This window comes from Oncorhynchus tshawytscha, linkage group LG15 (genome assembly GCF_018296145.1).
Source record: "Oncorhynchus tshawytscha isolate Ot180627B linkage group LG15, Otsh_v2.0, whole genome shotgun sequence".
NCBI classification, from domain to species: domain Eukaryota; kingdom Metazoa; phylum Chordata; class Actinopteri; order Salmoniformes; family Salmonidae; genus Oncorhynchus; species Oncorhynchus tshawytscha.
Genome location: NC_056443.1, coordinates 27,004,798 through 27,020,045, shown reverse-complemented (window position 1 = coordinate 27,020,045; position 15,248 = coordinate 27,004,798).

Sequence of the window (15,248 nt, the reverse complement as noted above, 5' to 3'; positions counted from 1 at the left end):
GGACAGGGTGGTTGAGCAGCGGGACAGGGTAGGTGAGCACGGGACAGGGTAAGTTGAGCACGGGACAGGGTAAGTTGAGCACGGGACAGGGTAGGCTGAGCACGGGACAGGGTAAGTTGAGCACGGGACAGGGTAGGGTTGAGCACGGGACAGGCAGGCTGAGCAGCGGACAGGGTAAGCTGAGCAGCGGGACAGGGTAAAGCTGAGCACGGGACAGGGTAGCTGGAGCACGGGACAGGGTAAGCTGAGCACGGGACAGGGTAAGCTGAGCACGGACAGGGTAGGCTGAGCAGCGGGACAGGGTAAGCTGAGCACGGACAGGGTAAGCTGAGTTGAGCACGGACAGGGGGTAGTTGAGCAGCGGGGGTTGGCTGAGCACGGGACAGGGTAAGTTGAGCACGGGACAGGGTAAGTTGAGCACAGGACAGGGTAAGATGAGCAGCGGGACAGGGTAGGCTTGAGCACAGGACAGGGTAGGTTGAGCAGCGGGACAGGGCAAGCACGAGCACGGGACAGGGTAAGTTGAGCACGGACAGGGTAGGTTGAGCAGCAGACAGGGTACAGCACGGACAGGGTAAGCTGAGCAGCGGGACAGGGTAGGTTGAGCAGCAGCGGGACAGGGTAAGTTGAGCACGGACAGGGTAAGTTGAGCAGCGGGACAGGGTAAGTTGAGCAGCAGAGACAGGGACAGGGTAAGCTGAGCACGGACAGGGTAAGCTGAGCACAGGACAGGGTAAGTTGAGCACCGGACAGGGTTGAGCACGGACAGGTGGGTTGAGCAGGGACAGGGTAGGGACAGGACAGGGTGAGCTTGAGCAGCGGGACAGGGTAGGTTGAGCACGGGACAGGGTAAGCTGAGCAGCGGGACAGGGTAAGCTGAGCACAGGACAGGGTAAGTTGAGCACGGACAGGGCAAGTTGAGCACGGGACAGGGTAAGCTTGAGCACAGGACAGGGTAAGCTGAGCAGAGGGACAGGGTAGGCAGCAGCGGGACAGGGTAAGCTGAGCACGGGACAGGGTAAGTTGAGCAGGGGACAGGGTAGGTTGAGCAGCGGGACAGGGTAAGTTGAGCAGCATGGGACAGGGTAAGGGCTGACAGCAGGCTGGGACAGGGTAAGTTGAGCAGCGGACAGGGTAGGCTGAGCACGGGACAGGGTAAGTTGAGCAGCAGGACAGGGTAAGTTGAACAGCGGGACAGGGTAAGCTGAGCACGGGACAGGGTAGGCTGAGCACGGGACAGGGTAAGCTGAGCAGCGGGACAGGGTAAGTTGAGCACGGACAGGGTGAGTTGAGCAGCGGGACAGGGTAATTGAGCAGCAGGACAGGGTAAGTTGAGCACGGGACAGGGTAGAGTTGAGCACGGGACAGGGTGAGTTGAGCAGCGGGACAGGGTAAGTTGAGCAGCGGGACAGGGTGAAGTTGAGCAACGGACAGGGTAGGTTGAGCAGCGGGACAGGGTAAGCTGAGCAGCGGGACAGGAGTAAGTTGAGCACGGGACAGGGTAAGCTGAGCACGGACAGGGTAGGTTGAGCACGGACAGGGTAAGTTGAACAGCGGACAGGGTAAGGTTGAGCACGGACAGGGTAGGCTGAGCACGGACAGGGCAAGCAGCAGCAGGACAGGGTAGTTGAGCACGGGACAGGTAAGTTGAGCACGGACAGGAAGTGAAGCTGAGCAGCGGGACAGGGAAGCTGAGCAAACACAGGACAGGGTGGAAGATTGAACGGGACAGGGTAGGCTGAGCAGCAGGACAGGGTAAGTTGAGCAGCAGGACAGGGTAAGTTGAGCACGGGACAGGGTAGGTGAAACACAGGACAGGGTAAGTTGAGCACGGACAGGGTAAGCTGAGCACGGGACAGGGTAAGGCTGAGCACGGACAGGGTAGGTTGAGCAGCGGGACAGGGTAAGCTGAGCAGCGGGACAGGGGAGTAAGCTTGAGCACGGGACAGGGTAAGTTGAGCACGGGACAGGGTAGAGCTGAGCAGCGGACAGGGTAAGTTGAGCAGCGGACAGGGTAAGTTGAGCACGGACAGGGTAGGTTGAGCACGGAACAGGGTAAGCTGAGCAGCAGGACAGGGTAAGTTGAGCACGGGACAGGGTGAGCTGAGCACGGACAGGGTGAAGGCTGAGCAGCGGGCAGGGTAAGCTTGAGCAGCGGGACAGGGTAAGTTGAGCACGGGACAGGGTAGGCTGAGCAGCGGGTCAGGGTAAGTTGAGCAGCGGACAGGGTAAGTTGAGCACGGGACAGGGTAAGTTGAGCAGCGGGACAGGGTAAGTTGAGCAGCAGGACAGGAGGGTAAGTTGAGCAGCGGACAGGGTAAGCTGAGCAGCGGGACAGGGGGGTAAGTTGAGCACAGGACAGGGTAGGCTGAGCAGCGGACAGGACAGGGTAAGTTGAGCAGCGGGACAGGGTAAGTTGAGCACGGGACAGGGTAGGTTGAGCACGGACAGGGTAAGCTGAGCACGGGACAGGGTAAGGGTGAGCACGGACAGGGTAGGTTGAGCACGGGACAGGGTAAGCTGAGCAGCAGGGCACAGGGTGAAGTGAGCACGGGACAGGGTAAGCTGAGCACAGGACAGGGTAACAGAGCAGCAGGACAGGGTAGGTTGAGCACGGGACAGGGTAGGTTGAGCACGGGACAGGGTGAAGCTGAGCAGCGGGACAGGGTAAGCTTGAGCACGGGACAGGGTAGGTTGAGCACGGGACAGGGTAGGCTGAGCAGCGGACAGGGCAGGGTAAGTGAGCAGCGGGACAGGGTGGCTGAGCACGGACAGGGTAAGCTGAGCACGGGACAGGGTAGGTTGAGCACGGGACAGGGTAGGTTGAGCACGGGACAGGGTAAGTTGAACAGCGGGACAGGGTAAGCTGAGCACGGGACAGGGTAGGCTGAGCACGGACAGGGTAAGTTGAGCAGCAGGACAGGGTAAGTTGAGCACGGACAGGGTGAGTTGAGCACGGGACAGGGTAAGTTGAGCAGCCGGGACAGGGTAAGCTGAGCACGGACAGGGTAGGTTGAGCACGGAGACAGGGTAGGCTGAGCAGCGAACAGGGTAAGCAAGGGTAAGCACGAGACAGGGTAGGCTGAGCAACACAGGACAGGGCAGGCTGAGCACAGCAGACAGGGTAAGTTGAGCACAGCGGACAGGGTAAGTTGAGCAGCGGACAGGGTAAGTTGAGCACGGGACAGGGTAGGCTGAAACAGGACAGGGTAAGCTGAGCACGGACAGGGTAAGCTGAAACACGGACAGGGTAAGTTGAGCACGGAGACAGGGTAGGCTGAAACACGGACAGGGTAAGTTGAGCAGCGGGACAGGGTAAGTTGAGCACGGGACAGGGTGAGCTGAGCACGGGACAGGGTAGAGTTGAGCACGGACAGGGTAGGTTGAGCACGGGACAGGGCAGGTTGAGCACGGGACAGGGTAGGCTGAGCACGGACAGGGTAAGCTGAGCACGGGACAGGGTAAGTTGAGCAGCGGGACAGGGTGAGTAGCACGGACAGGGTGAGCTGAGCACAGGACAGGACAGGGCGAGCTGAGCACAGGACAGGGTAAGCTGAAACACCACAGGACAGGGTAGGCTGAGCAGCGGACAGGGTAAGTTGAGCAGCGAGACAGGGTAAGAGCACGGACAGGGTAGGTTGAGCACGGGACAGGGTAGGTTGAGCACGGGACAGGGTAAGCTGAGCAGCGGGACAGGGTAGGTTGAGCACGGGACAGGGTGAAGCTGAGCACGGGACAGGGTAGGTGAGCACAGGACAGGGTAAGTTGAGCAGCGGGACAGGGTAAGTTGAGCACGGGACAGGGTGAGCTGAGCACGGGACAGGGGTGAGTTGAGCACAGGGACAGGGTAGGAGCAGCAGACAGGGAGCTGAGCAGCGGGACAGGGTAGGCTGAGCACGGGACAGGGTAAGCTGAAACACGGGACAGGGTAAGGAGCACGGGACAGGGTAAGTTGAGCACGGGACAGGGTAAGTTGAGCAGCGGGACAGGGTAGTGGGTATGAGCAGCGGGACAGGGAGTAGGCGGGACAGGGTGGCTGAGCAGGACGGGACAGGGTAAGGGTTGAGCAGCGGGACAGGGTAGGGTAAGGTGTTGAGCACGGGACAGGGTAAGTTGAGCACGGGACAGGGTAGGCTGAGCACGGGACAGGGTAAGTTGAGCAGCGGGACAGGGTAAGCTGAGCACGGGACAGGGTAGGTGAGCACGGGACAGGGTAAGCTGAGCAGCAGGACAGGGTAAGCTGAGCACGGACAGGGTGAGCTTGAGCACGGACAGGGTAAGTTGAGCAGCGGGACAGGGTAGGCTGAGCACGGACAGGGTAAGTTGAGCACGGGACAGGGTAGGCTGAGCACGGGACAGGGTAAGTTGAGCACGGACAGGCAAGCTGAGCAGGGACAGGGTGAGCTGAGCACGGGACAGGGTGAGCTGAGCACGGACAGGGTGAGTTGAGCAGCGGGACAGGGTAGGTAGCACGGGACAGGTTGAGCAGCGGGACAGGGTAGGCTGAGCACGGGACAGGGCAAGCTGAGCACAGGACAGGGTAAGTTGAGCAGGGACAGGGTGGCTGAGCAGCGGACAGGGTAGGTTGAGCACGGACAGGGTGGCTGAGCACGGGACAGGGTAAGCTGAGCACGGGACAGGGTAAGCTGAGCACGGGACAGGGTAGGTGAGCACCGGACAGGGTGGCTGAGCACGGACAGGGTAGGTGAGCAGCGGACAGGGTAAGCTGAGCAGCGGGACAGGGTGGAGTTGAGCACGGGACAGGGTAGGCTGAGCACGGGACAGGGTAGTGCTGAGCAGCGGGACAGGAGGGTGGCTGAGCACGGGACAGGGGCAAGCTGAGCAGCGGGACAGGGGTAAGTTGAGCACGGGACAGGGTGGGCTGAGCAGCGGGACAGGACAGGGTAAGTTGAGCACGGGACAGGGTAAGTTGAGCACGGGACAGGGTAGGCTGAGCACGGACAGGGTAAGTTGAGCACGGACAGGGTAAGTTGAGCACGGGACAGGGTAGGTTGAGCACGGACAGGGTGTTTGAGCAGCAGGACAGGGTGGAGCACGGGACAGGGTGAGTGAGCACGGGACAGGGACAAGTTGAGCACACGGGACAGGGTAGGTGAGCACGGGACAGGGTAGGTTGAGCACGGGACAGGGTAGGCTGAGCAGCGGACAGGGTAAGTTGAGCACAGGACAGGGTAAGGACACAGGGTAGGTTGAGCAGCGGGACAGCAGGGTGGCAGCGGGACAGGGTAAGGCTGAGCACGGGACAGGGTAAGCAGCAACACGGGACAGGGTAAGTTGAGCACGGGACAGGGTAGGCTGAGCATGGGACAGGGTAAGTTGAGCAGCGGGACAGGGTAAGTTGAGCACGGGACAGGGTAGGTTGAGCACGGAACAGGGCAAGCTGAGCAGCAGGACAGGGTAAGTTGAGCACGGACAGGGTGAGTTGAGCAGCGGGACAGGGACAGGGTAAGTTGAGCACAGGACAGGGTAAGATTGAGCACGGGACAGGGTAGGCTGAGCAGCGGGACAGGGACAGGGTAAGCTGAGCACGGACAGGGTAAGTTGAGCACGGGACAGGGTAGGTTGAGCACGGGACAGGGTAAGTTGAGCAGCGGGACAGGGTAGCTGGCAGTGAGTTGAGCAGCGGGACAGGGTGGGTTGAGCAGCGGACAGGGTGGGCTGAGCACGGGACAGGGTAAGTTGAGCACGGGACAGGGTAGGCTGAGCACGGACAGGGTGAAGTGAGCAGCGGACAGGGTAATTGAGCACGGACAGGGTAGGTTGAGCACGGACAGGGTAAGCTTGAGCAGCAGGACAGGGTAAGCTGAGCACGGGACAGGGTAGTTGAGCACGGACAGGGTGAGTTGAGCAGCGGGACAGGGTAGGCTGAGCAACGGGACAGGGAGGCTGAGCACGGGACAGGGTAAGTTGAGCAGCGGGACAGGGTAGGTTGAGCAGCGGGACAGGGGGAGTTGAGCAGGGGACAGGGTAGGCGAGCACGGGACAGGGAGTAAGTTGAGCACGGGACAGGGTAAGCTGAACGCGGACAGGGTAGGCTGAGCACGGGACAGGGTAAGTTGAGCAGCGGGACAGGGTAAGTTGAGCACGGGACAGGGTAGGCTGAGCACGGGACAGGGTAAGTTGAGCAGCAGGACAGGGTAAGAGCACGGACAGGGTAGGTGAGCACGGGACAGGGTGAGGGTGAGCAGCGGGACAGGGTAAGAGCAGCGGGACAGGGTAGGATGAGCACGGGACAGGGTAGGCTGAGCAGCAGGACAGGGCAGCAGGACAGGGTAAGTTGAGCACGGACAGGGTAGGCTGAGCACGGGACAGGGTAAGTTGAGCACGGGACAGGGTAAGCTGAGCAGCGGGACAGGGTGAGCTGAGCACAGGACAGGGTGAGGAGCAGGGACAGGGTAAGCTGAGCACGGGACAGGGTAAGCTGAGCACGGACAGGGTAGGCTGAGCACGGGACAGGGTAAGTTGAGCAGCGGACAGGGGGTAAGTTGAGCACGGACAGGGTAAGCTGAGCACGGGACAGGGTAGGTTGAGCACGGACAGGGTAAGCTGAGCAGCGGACAGGGTAAGCTGAGCAACGGGACAGGGTAAGTTGAGCACGGACAGGGTAGGTTGAGCACGGAACAGGGTAAGTTGAGCAGCAGGACAGGGTGAGGCTGAGCAGCGGACAGGGTAAGCTGAGCAGCGGGACAGGGTAGGTGAGCACGGGACAGGGGTAGGCTGAGCACGCACAGGGTAAGCTGAGCAGCGGGACAGGGTAAGCTGAGCACAGGACAGGGTAGGTTGAGCACGGGACAGGGTAAGTTGAGCACGGGACAGGGTAGCTGAGCACAGGACAGGGTAAGTTGAGCAGCGGGACAGGGTAAGCTGAGCACGGGACAGGGTGAGTTGAGCACGGACAGGGTGAGCTGAGCAGCGGACAGGGTAAGCTGAGCAGCCGGGACAGGGTGAGTTGAGCAGCAGGACAGGGTGGGCTGAGCACGGGACAGGGTGAGCTGAGCACGGGACAGGGTGGCAGGGACAGGGTAAGTTGAGCACGGGACAGGGTAGGCTGAGCAGCGGGACAGGGTAGCACGGACAGGGTGAAGCGGGACAGGGTGGAGCACGGGACAGGGTAAGTTGGGTAAGCAGCAGGGACAGGGGGGTAAGAGTTGAGCAGCGGGACAGGGTGGGCTGAGCAGCGGGACAGGGTAAGTTGAGCACGGGACAGGGTAAGCTGAGCAGCGGACAGGGTAAGCTGAGCACGGGACAGGGTAGGTTGAGCACGGGACAGGGTAAGTTGAACAGCGGGACAGGGTAAGTTGAGCACGGGACAGGGTAGGTTGAGCACGGAACAGGGTAAGTTGAGCAGCAGGACAGGGTGAGTTGAGCACGGACAGGGTGAGCTGAGCACGGACAGGGTGAACTGAGCAGCGGACAGGGTAGGCTGAGCACGGGACAGGGTAAGTTGAGCACGGGACAGGGTAGGCTGAGCACGCGACAGGGTAAGCTGAGCACGGGACAGGGTAAGTTGAGCACGGGACAGGGTAAGTTGAGCAGCGGGACAGGGTGAGCTGAGCACGGACAGGGTGAGCTGAGCACAGGACAGGGTGAGCTTGAGCACGGGACAGGGTAAGTTGAGCACGGGACAGGGTAGGCTGAGCACGGGACAGGGTAAGCTGAGCACGGGACAGGGTAAGTTGAGCAGCGGGACAGGGTAGGCTGAGCACAGGACAGGGTAGGCTGAGCACGGGACAGGGTAAGTTGAGCACGGGACAGGGTAGGCTGAGCACGGACAGGGTAAGTTGAGCACGGACAGGGTAAGTTGAGCACGGACAGGGTGAGTTGAGCACGGGACAGGGTGAGCTGAGCACGGGACAGGGTGAGCTGAGCAGCGGACAGGGTAGGCTGAGCACGGACAGGGTAAGGAGCAGCGGGACAGGGTAGGCTGAGCACGGACAGGGCAAGCTGAGCACAGGACAGGGTAAGGTGAGCAGCGGACAGGGTAAGGAGCCGCAGGACAGGGTAGGCTGAGCACAGGACAGGGTAAGCTGAGCACGGGACAGGGTAAGCTGAGCAACGGGACAGGGTGGGCTGAGCACAGGGACAGGGTAAGCTGAGCACGGACAGGGTAAGGAGCACGGACAGGGTAGGTTGAGCACGGGACAGGGTAAGTTGAGCAGCGGGACAGGGTAAGTTGAGCACGGGACAGGGTAGGTTGAGCAGCGGACAGGGTAGGCTGAGCACAGGACAGGGTAAGTTGAGCACGGGACAGGGTGGGTTGAGCAGCGGGACAGGGTAGGTTGAGCACAGGACAGGGTAAGTTGAGCAGCGGGACAGGGGTAAATGAGCAGCGGACAGGGTGGGTTGAGCAGCGGGACAGGAGGGTAAGTTGAGCACGGGACAGGGTAAGTTGAGCACGGGACAGGGTAGGTTGAGCACGGACAGGGTAAGTTGAACAGCGGGACAGGGTAAGCTGAGCACGGGACAGGGTAAGTTGAGCACGGGACAGGGTAGGTTGAGCACGGAACAGGGTAACTGAGCAGCAGGACAGGGTAAGTTGAGCACGGGACAGGGTGAGCTGAGCACGGGACAGGGTGAATTGAGCAGCGGACAGGGTAGGTTGAGCACGGGACAGGGTAAGCTGAGCACGGGACAGGGTAGGCTGAGCACGCGACAGGGTAAGCTGAGCACGGGACAGGGTAAGCTGAGCACGGACAGGGTAAGCTGAGCAGCGGACAGGGTGAGTTGAGCATGGGACAGGGTGAGCTGAGCACAGGACAGGGTAAGCTGAGCACGGACAGGGTAAGCTGAGCACGGGACAGGGTAGGCTGAGCACGGGACAGGGTAGGTTGAGCATGGGACAGGGTAAGTTGAGCAGCGGACAGGGTAGGTTGAGCACAGGACAGGGTAGGTTGAGCACGGACAGGGTAAGTTGAGCACGGGACAGGGTAGGCTGAGCACGGGACAGGGTAAGTTGAGCACGGGACAGGGTAAGTTGAGCACGGACAGGGTAAGTTGAGCAGCGGGACAGGGTGAGCTGAGCAGCGGGACAGGGTGAGCTTGAGCAGGGACAGGGTAGGCTGAGCACGGACAGGGTAAGCTGAACAGCGGGACAGGGTAAGCAGGCTGAGAGCGGGACAGGGTAAGCTGAGCAGCGGGACAGGGTGGGCTGAGCATGGGACAGGGTTGGTTGAGCTGAGCACGGACAGGGTAAGCTGAGCAGCGGGACAGGGTAGGCTGAGCAGCGACAGGGGAGGTAAGTTGAGCAGCGGGACAGGGTGGGCTGAGCAGCGGGACAGGGTAGGTTGAGCACAGGACAGGGTAAGTTGAGCAGCGGGACAGGAGGGGTAAGTTGAGCAGCCGGGACAGGGTGGGTTGAGCAGCGGGACAGGGGGGTACAGGGTAAGTTGAGCACGGGACAGGGTAAGTTGAGCACGGGACAGGGTAGGTTGAGCACGGGACAGGGTAATTTGAACAGCGGGACAGGGTAAGCTGAGCACCGGACAGGAGGGGAGGGTAAGCTGAGCACGGGACAGGGTAAGTTGAGCACGGGACAGGGTAGGTTGAGCACGGGACAGGGTAAGTTGAACAGCGGGACAGGGTAAGTTGAGCACGGGACAGGGTAAGTTGAGCACGGGACAGGGTAGGCTGAGCACGGAACAGGGTAACTTGAGCAGCAGGACAGGGTAAGTTGAGCACGGGACAGGGTGAGTTGAGCACGGGACAGGGTGAACTGAGCAGCGGGACAGGGTAGGTTGAGCACGGGACAGGGTAAGTTGAGCACGGGACAGGGTAGGCTGAGCACGCCGACAGGGTAAGCTGAGCACGGACAGGGTAAGTGAGCACGGGACAGGGTGAGTTGAGCACAGGACAGGGTAAGCTGAGCACGGGACAGGGTAGGTTGAGCACGGGACAGGGTAAGTTGAGCATGGACAGGGTAAGATGAGCAGCGGGACAGGGTTGAGCTGAGCACAGGACAGGGTAGGCTGAGCAGCGGGACAGGGTTAGTTGAGCACGGGACAGGGTAGGTTGAGCACGGACAGGGTAAGCTGAGCAACGGGACAGGGTAAGCTGAGCACGGGACAGGGTAAGTTGAGCAGCGGGACAGGGTGAGTTGAGCACGGGACAGGGTGAGTTGAAACAGCAGCGGGACAGGGTAGGTTGAGCACGGGACAGGGTAAGTTGAGCAGCGGGACAGGGTAGGCTTGAGCAGCCGGGACAGGGACAGGGTAAGTTGAGCAGCAGCAGGGACAGGGTGGGTTGAGCAGCGGAAAGGGTAGGCTGAGCACAGGACAGGGTAAGTTGAGCAGCGGGACAGGGAGGGGTAAGCTTGAGCAGCGGGACAGGGTGGGCTTGAGCAGCGGGACAGGGACAGGGTAAGTGAGCACGGGACAGGGTAAGTTGAGCACGGGACAGGGTAGGTTGAGCACGGGACAGGGTAATTTGAACAGCGGGACAGGGTAAGTTGAGCACCGGACAGGGTAAGTTGAGCACAGGACAGGGTAAGTTGAGCACAGGACAGGGTAAGTTGAGCACGGGACAGGGTAGGCTTGAGCACGGAATAGGGTAAATTGAGCAGCGGGACAGGGTAGTTGAGCACCGGACAGGGTGAGTTGAGCACGGGACAGGGTGAATTGAGCAGCGGGACAGGGTAGGTTGAGCACGGGACAGGGTAAGTTGAGCACGGGACAGGGTAGGCTGAGCACGTGACAGGGTAAGCTGAGCACGGGACAGGGTAAGTTGAGCACGGGACAGGGTAAGTGAGCAGCGGGACAGGGTAGGCTGAGCACGGGACAGGGTGAGTTGAGCAGCGGGACAGGGTGGGTTGAGCAGCGGGACAGGGTAGGTTGAGCACAGGACAGGGTAAGTTGAGCAGCGGGACAGGGGGGTTAGTTGAGCAGCGGGACAGGGTGGGTTGAGCAGCGGGACAGGGGACAGGTAAGTTGAGCACGGGACAGGGTAAGTTGAGCACGGGACAGGGTAAGTTCAGCAGCGGACAGGGTATGTTGAGCAGCGGGACAGGGAGGGTAAGCTGAGCAGCGGGACAGGGTAAGTTGAGCAGCGGGACAGGGTAAGTTGAGCAGTGGGACAGGGTAAATTGAGCAACGGGACAGGGTAGGCTGAGCAGCGGGACAGGGTAAGTTGAAGTTGAGCAGCGGGACAGGGTAAGTTGAGCAGTGGGACAGGGTAAGTTGAGCACGGGACAGGGTAGGTTGAGCAGCGGGACAGGGTAGGTTGAGCACGGGACAGGGTAGGTTGAGCAGCGGGACAGGGTAGGCTGAGCAGCGGGACAGGGTAAGTTGAGCAGCGGACAGGGTGGTTGAGCACGGGACAGGGTAGGTTGAGCAGCGGACAGGGTAAGTTGAGCAGCGGGACAGGGTAGGTTGAGCAGCGGGACAGGGTAAGGTTGAGCAGCGGGACAGGGTAAGTTGAGCACGGGACAGGGTAGGTTGAGCACGGGACAGGGTAGGTTGAGCACGGGACAGGGTTGAGCAAGGGACAGGGTAGGTTGAGCACAGGACAGGGTAAGTTGAGCACGGGACAGGGTGAGTAAGTGAGCACGGGACAGGGTGAGTTGAGCAGCGGGACAGGGTAGGTTGAGCACGGGACAGGGTAAGTTGAGCATGGACAGGGTGAGTTGAGCAGCGGGACAGGGTAAGTTGAGCAGCGGGACAGGGTAAGTTGAGCAGCGGGACAGGGTGGGTTGAGCAGCGGGACAGGGTAGGTTGAGCACAGGACAGGGTAAGTTGAGCAGCGGGACAGGGGGGGTGAGCAGCGGGACAGGGTGGGTTGAGCAGCGGGACAGGGGAGGGTAAGTTGAGCACGGGACAGGGTAAGTTGAGCACGGGACAGGGTAGGTTGAGCACGGGACAGGGTAAGTTGAACAGCGGGACAGGGTAAGTTGAGCACGGGACAGGGTAGGTTGAGCACGGAACAGGGTAAGTTGAGCAGCAGGACAGGGTAAGTTGAGCACGGGACAGGGTGAGTTGAGCACGGGACAGGGTGAATTGAGCAGCGGGACAGGGTAGGTTGAGCACGGGACAGGGTAAGTTGAGCACGGGACAGGGTAGGTTGAGCACGCGACAGGGTAAGTTGAGCACGGGACAGGGTAAGTTGAGCACGGGACAGGGTAAGTTGAGCAGCGGGACAGGGTAGGTTGAGCACGGGACAGGGTGAGTTGAGCACGGGACAGGGTGAGTTGAGCAGCGGGACAGGGTAGGTTGAGCACGGGACAGGGCAGGTTGAGCACGGCACAGGGTAAGTTGAGCAGCGGGACAGGGTAGGTTGAGCACGGGACAGGGTGAGTTGAGCACGGGACAGGGTGAGTTGAGCAGCGGGACAGGGTAAGCTGAGCACGGGACAGGGTAGGTTGAGCACGGGACAGGGTAGGTTGAGCACGGGACAGGGTAAGTTGAGCACGGGACAGGGCACGTTGAGCACGGGACAGGGTAAGCTGAGCACGGGACAGGGTAAGCTGAGCAGCGGGACAGGGTAGGCTGAGCACAGGACAGGGTAAGCTGAGCAGCGGGACAGGGTAAGTTGAGCACGGGACAGGGTAAGGTTGAGCACGGGACAGGGTAGGTGAGCACGGGACAGGGTAAGTTGAGCACGGACAGGGTAAGTTGAGCAGCGGGACAGGGTAAGTTGAGCACGGGACAGGGTGAGTTGAGCACGGGACAGGGTAAGTTGAGCACGGGACAGGGTAAGTTGAGCACGGGACAGGGCACGTTTAGCACGGGACAGGGTAAGTTGAGCACGGGACAGGGTAGGTTGAGCATGGGACAGTGTAAGTTGAGCACGGGACAGGGTAGGTTGAGCACGGACAGGGTAGGTTGAGCAGCGGGACAGGGTAAGTTGAGCACAGGACAGGGTAAGTTGATCACGGGACAGGATAAGTTGAGCACGGGACAGGGTAAGTTGAGCACGGGACAGGGTAGGTTGAGCACGGAACAGGGTTAGTTGAGCAGCGGGACAGGGTAGGTTGAGCACGGGACAGGGTAGGTTGAGCAGCGGGACAGGGTAAGTTGAGCAGCGGCACAGGGTAAGCTGAGCACGGGACAGGGTAAGTTGAGCAGCGGCACAGGGTAGGTTGAGCACGGGACAGGGTAAGTTGAGCAGCGGCACAGGGTAAGTTGAGCACGGGACAGGGTAAGTTGAGCACGGTACAGGGTAAGTTGAGCACGGGACAGGGTAAGTTGAGCACGGGACAGGGTAAATTGAGCACGGGACAGGGTAGGTTGAGCACGGGACAGGGTAAGTGAAGCAGCCTACACATTTCTTAAAACCATGTCTATCAGAATCGTAATTTTGTCTTTTAATAATTACACATTTTTGTTCCGTTCCACTGTTCCGACCTGCAAAATAAAGTTCTGAACTGGTCCGACTTCGACCACGAAAACAGAACCGGTTTATATTGTTCCAACATTTCCTTTTTATTAATTGTTTTGTAATTTTACCCCATTTTTCTCATGATATCCAGTTACAATCTTGTCTCATCGCGGCAACTCCAACGAGCTCGGGAGAGGCGAAGGTAGAGTCCTGCGTCCCCCGAAACATGACCCACCAAGCTGCGCTGCTTCTTAACACCTGCTCGTTTAACCCGGAAGCCAGCTGCACTAATGTGTCGGAGGAAACACCGTTCAAATGATGACCAAAATCAGGTTGCAGGCGCCCGGCCCGCCACAAGGAGTGCCTAGAGCGTGATGAGCCAAGTACAGCCTGCTGGCCAAACTCTCCTTTAACACGGACGACGCTTGGCCAATTGTGCACCATCCTATGGGACTCCCAGTCACGACCTGTTGTGACACAGCCTGGGATCAAACGCCAGGCTGTATTGACACCGCCGCACTGCGATGCAGTGCCTTAGACTGCTGCGCCACTCGGGAGGCCCCTAACTGTTCCTTAAAAACCTCTGAAATATATATATTTTTACAGTAGCTCGACATCAAATTACTTCACCAATCAGTTCAAACAGAGCAGCTTGCTATGGAGTGGGCAAGCTATTGTTTACATGCGAGATACGACTGAAATTTTGAAGGTGGGGAGAGAGTGGATGGTGTTGGCTTGGCCCACATAATTATACCTACGGATGAGTGGCTTCTACGGAGGAACTTCGAATATCTTTGAACTTCCAAGAGTTGGCTTATTGTTGGACCAGAGCTAGCTAGCTAACAAGCTTGTGTGTGTAGCGCAGCACCAGAATGAAAAACACGTCTTACCTTTTTGTTGTTAACAAATTCCATGTGAAACGTGATAACTACAGTATCCATAACTAACATTGAAACAGTTCATCCATTCTTCTCTAATTAAAAATCTATCCCTAATTTCTGAATCATGCTTGTAACGTCAATAGGCTACATTAGCCTAAGCTTCTGAGGGGAGGGGCAGGTTGCATACACACATACTGGCAAAGATGTTCAGCTGGCTGGCAGACACTGGAATAAGTTTAAGTGACTGTGAGGGCTTTGCATAGGTGCCTTGTGGGACTTTTTGTGGGACTGAAAAAATTGCCCTGAATGCAAAATAACCTTATTAACCGGTTCCCATGCTTTTAAAATAATGGTGCTGTTCCAGAACAATATAGATCACTTTTATTCCCAGTTCTGATTCTGTTCCTCCAAAAAAAAACATTTGTTTTTTCTCCCTGAACTGGCTCCAACCCCTGATTAGCCCACACAGCTACAAGGATGAACTTTCATTCTAGGTTTAGGACCTCATATTAAAGCTCAAAGAGACCCCAACTGATGAATGCAATCTAAAAATAATTTACTTTGGTTTAAATAAAAGCACCATGAAACCTATAACACAATAAATTCATTTGACTTGGTGAAAATCTGTTCTTTGGACCTAACTTTTTCCATGTGGTTTCTTTCTTCACAGACTTCACAGACTAAATATTTGATCAAATGATTAATTTTGTGTATGTTTTCCATTGAAACAAGTTGGCTCTATTTACCACTTTGGTCCAATTTACCACACTCTCACATATCCTGACATTCTTCAAAGCATATTGCTGATTGGTTGAATGGGATCAAATGACTGTCTTGAGTAAGGACTAAAGGACTGGGCAAATGGGCCGAGAAAACAATAAATCGGTTCTATTCGAAATCATTGGGAAGTTCCTACCCCATTGAAGGGGGTTATGTAAGGGTTAAGGTGAGGGTTATGGTTAGGGTAAGGGTAAAGGTTAGGGGTCACCCCAATGAGCCCGGATAGCACTGACGGAAAGAAATAGTGGCCTATTATTT